A 4,790-nucleotide genomic window follows, 5' to 3' on the forward strand; every position below is an offset into this window, starting at 1 on the left:
AATTAAAAAAGAAATGAACCATATATATATATACACTTAGAGACAGGGTCTCACCCCTCGCCCTTTCACCCAGGCTGGGGTGCATCATAGCTCACTGCAGCCTTGAATTCCTGGGCTCAAGTGATCCTCCCACGCCAGCCTCCTGCGTAGCTGGAACTATAGGCATGTACCACCAAACCCGGCTAATTTTTTTTTTTTTTTTTTTTTTTTGGTAGAGATGTGATCTTGCTCTGTTGCCCAGAGCAACAGAGCTGGGCTCTGGACTTCAACTTGAAATAAATGTTGGCCCAGGATCAATATTTTTTTTAAAAATGTAAGTTAAATCATCCAGTTACCCCTCCATGTAGCAATTGTTCAGTCTTTGAGGTCTTTGCTATAGTGACCACTAAAAAAATATAATTTTCTTAGGACAAGAAAGTTTTACTAAAACTTTAGTAAAGTTTTATTACCTGTCCACAGAATAGGAAAGTACCTGGCACAAAGTACCAGCACAAAGTAGGCATTCAACAAGTGTTCAGGAATGAATGAATATACAACAAAAGACAGAATGATCAACTATGAAGATAAAGATGACAGATTTAAGGAAAACACAATAATGTTACTATAGGCTTTTATTGGCTGGAAGGCAGACAAGGGAGTCACATGAACAGGATCATAATTACAGATTTACCACAAATTTGCAAGGTTTTATGGGAAATGTCATTTGGCTCTTCCAGGTCTTCCCATAATTTGGGAACGGTATTTATCACCTTATTCCTCACAAGAATGCTATAAATCATTGTGTAATTTTGTATGTTTTTTATTGCAATCTGTAACTTAAAGCCCACAACAAAAAATTTCAGCTCCTGGGGAATAGCAACCCTGGAGGGTCTTTTTGTATTTTGGACACCAGACCAAAGATCCCAACTATGAACTCAGTCTCCACAGGTACCCAGGACCTTCTGGATGTCAGTAAGGAAGACCAGCTCAATCCGGATCCCTGGGTCTCTCCCTGAAAGATGAGAGTCTCAAAACTGGACTGGCATTGGCTCTAAGCCCGAAGGTCCATATTTCATGGTTTATAACTGCAAGAATGATTCTAGGGCACAATCTCATCTCCAGATGAGATTCTCCAACTGTAATGTGAATTGTCTAGGATAATCTGGCAATCTTGTTACAATGCACATTTGGAACCAGTAGGCCTAGGGTAAGGCCTGACACTCTGCTTTGCTAATAAGCACCCAGATAATGAGAATGCTGCTGGTCTGTGGAGAGCCAACTTGGAGTAGTGAGTCTGGAGTCTCTGGAACCGCAATGTGCCTCAGGATAGGAATCATAGAGGCACTGCATGGCTCAGATGAGAGGGAGGCTTTGGAAATACTTCCTGTCTTAGTATTAGCCTCTCAAAGCACAGTCTCTGGACCCCAACAAACATGAATTGGAATCTAGATACTGCCACATCCAGGAGCTTTGTGACCTTGAGTCAGTTGTCCTTTGGCTCTCAGTTTCTCCATCTGTAAAATGGGACTGATAATACCTGTTAGAATGGTTGTGAAGATTAAATCCAGGCAAACAGACCTACATTTGAAATCCAACTCTTCCCTTAGCTCTCACTAGCTATGAGATATTAGGAAAAGCATTCCAGCTCACTAAGTCTCAGTTTTATCAACTGGAAAGGCAAGATATTAATGATTAACTCACAAGGTTGTTTTCAAGATTCAGTGAAATAACTCAGTGTTTCCAATGTGGGACACATTTCTGAGGTTCACACTTCTTTTAAAACATTATCAAAGGTAGTTGTTAAAAGAAAAGATGTTATAAAGCTAAAATATTCAGATAAAGTACTTGGAGAAAGCAGAATTTTATCTGAAGCTTGAAAAACTATTAGGATCTGCAGAATGGGTGAGAATGTTGCCTTTTTATAGGCAAGTCAGAGCTCAAAATATAATTCTCTCCATTCTTCACTTGACTAATAGTCAGTCACTCCTTGTTCTCTGTTTAGATGTCATTAACTCAGGGAAACCTTTTCAGCCTTTCAGGCCAGGCTATTTCCTAAACTATGTGTTATTATCATATTCAGTACTTTTCACCATAGTCCTCCCTCACCAATCTCTGTGGCCTGTAAGGCAGGGACTCTGTCTGCCTCCTTCCCTGTTGTATCCCTAGACCTAGCACAGCATCCAACAATATCTTAGGCATTCTGTTAATATTTTTTGCATAACCGCATGAAATAGAATTCAGAATTCAAATGGTCAGATTTCAAAATATGTTTGAAATGAGATATAATTTTCTTCTAACAAGTATACGTAAAAGATAATAATTTCTACTTCCAACTCAACAACAGAAATTACATATCACCGGTCCTTTAGACCTTATAGGAGATGGAAGGACATAGGCGTGAATAAATCACAGGCTTGTGGAGCTCCCAAACTAGCAGAAAGATAAATGCATCAACAACATCGGTGGTGGGATAAGCATATGATCAGGGTGTATATGAAGTGCTTTGAGAGCACAGATACAGGATCAATTCCTTCTTCTGGAGAGAAGTTGAAGGAAGCAGGGAAAGTTGCAAAGAAGAAGACAGTTGAGCTGGACTTTGAAGGATGAACTGCAATTGACTCAGTGAACATGGAGATGAAAGAGCATTTATTTCAAAGAATGCCTCCAGAGCACAAATTCTGAAGCTGGGCCCTGCAACTTACTCTTCCTGGACCCTTAGGCAAGTTAGTTGCCCTCTCTGTGCCACCTCAGTTTTCTCATCTGAAAATGGGACCAACAACAGAATGTATTCTGTTAGGTCCCTTATGAGGATTTCATACATTAATCTAGGCTAAGTGCTTAGAGCAGTGCCTGGCACCCAGTAAAGTTTATATAAACGTTAGTTGTTGTTGTTGCTGCTGCTGCTGCTGCTGCTGTTACCATTGTACTTAGTTGTAGCCAAAATTATTTTCATCTGCTAATCAAAATGTGGCTTTATACCCATAATGGGTTTCAGACCACCTGTATGCCTGAGCACACCAGGGGAAAACCACCGCTCTAAAAAGAATGGAATGGAGACAAGGGGGAACAGGGACAGATGCATTAGATATTAGCAGACTATAATCCAGGTGAAAAATGGTGTATTCCTGTGTAGTGAAAATAGAACACTCAGCCCAAGCCAGAGCTTTGGGGTGTTATATTGGGGAGTGCTGGTTTAGTACTACTTACCAGAAAAGAGGTCTGAAATCTGTCTTGCATATTTCAGCACGAGTACCAATCAAGTGAGTATTCTTCCTAAGAACAGTTCCTTTTTATTTTCTATTTTTTGCCTCACAACCTTTAAAGCAGGAAGATGGCTTAACATGTCAAAGAAACATCATTCATTCTGTAAACATTGCTCTGGAGTAAACTCCTCTATCAATATTTCATGAAACAGACTCCCCAGAATGGGAGTACAGACTGAAGGTCAGAGAGGGTCAGTCACGGCTGATGTTGGAAGGCTTGGCTGAAACCCACTGATGTCACGTTAAGAGGCTGCCTACAGTCAACACAAAGGATGCTACATCCTAGAGAAGGGGTTTAAAGAGACGATTCTAGAGAGACATCTACTTTACAAACAAACAAAGGGCCCTACATTGTCTTACATTCATGACAAGATTCTGTTCCCCACTCCAGACGGTGTTCCTATTTTTACTCAGCTCCTGGTATTCTTTCTGTTTCCACCCAATTAATTGTCAGATGATTCTCGGTCATGAGACGATTTGGTCACATAATGAGATGGTCCGTGATTGCTGCATACTTCCTCCCTTCTCCCAAAATTGTACCAACACGACAGAATAATTTTGGTGAACATCTTAGAATGCGTGACCATTTCTGTCTCAGCAGCAGTTGTTTTCCGTCTATTCTGGAACAAAAACAGTAGAAGCCCCACTAGACGTAAAATGCAGAATGGCCAGTTATCTGTCCCAACCTTCCCCAGGGCATTATCAGGAACCCCTGAGTGACGAGTCATGTCCAGTTAGCTTCCCTTGCACAGCTTTTAGCACACTGCCTCACAAATACATACATTTTTCATATGATTAGATGATGATTACAACCCTTTGTTAAGACTTTTTAAAGAAAACCTTTATCGGATCTCAAATGTCTGAAACCTCTTGTTTCAAGTTTGCTTTATTAATAAATTAGAGCTGTTCTTTCTATGTCCTGTCCAGGCAGAGGCCTCCCAAAAGCTCTAGAGCAGTAGTTCTCAACATGTGACCCTGGGCTCGCAGCATCAGCATCACCTGGGAGCTTGTTAGGTATGCAAATTCTCCAACCCCACCCCAGCATTACTGAATCAGAAATTCTGGGACAGGGTCCAGCAATCTGTGTTTCAGCAACACACCAGGTAACTCTGGTACACACTGAAGTTTGAGAACCATTCCTCCAGATGTATGAAAACTCATTTTCCAAGTTAACACTGAGTTCCAAAAGGTTTATATCAAAGTACTCCTTTTGTTGACTCTTCCTCTATATGTCAAATTACCTGTTTACAATCCTCTGGGGGTCCCCTCTTACCTATGTGATAAAAAACACATTGCTTAGCTTGGTCTACAGAGAACTTACAAGCCAGCCCCTATCCAGCCCCTGCTCCCTACCACATACACCATGCTCCAGACCCACTGTGCACATTGCTCACTTTGTGTTATGTATATGCTGGGTCCTTTCCCTGGAATATAATGCTTTTTCCCTCCTTTGCCTGGTAGACCTCTCTCCTTCTTGAAGACAAAGTGCTGATACACCTCCACTTTTCAGTCTCTCAAGCAGAACTAGATGCTGTATCTTCAATGTTT

The sequence above is a fragment of the Rhinopithecus roxellana genome, chromosome 8 (assembly GCF_007565055.1).
Source record: "Rhinopithecus roxellana isolate Shanxi Qingling chromosome 8, ASM756505v1, whole genome shotgun sequence".
Taxonomy (NCBI): domain Eukaryota; kingdom Metazoa; phylum Chordata; class Mammalia; order Primates; family Cercopithecidae; genus Rhinopithecus; species Rhinopithecus roxellana.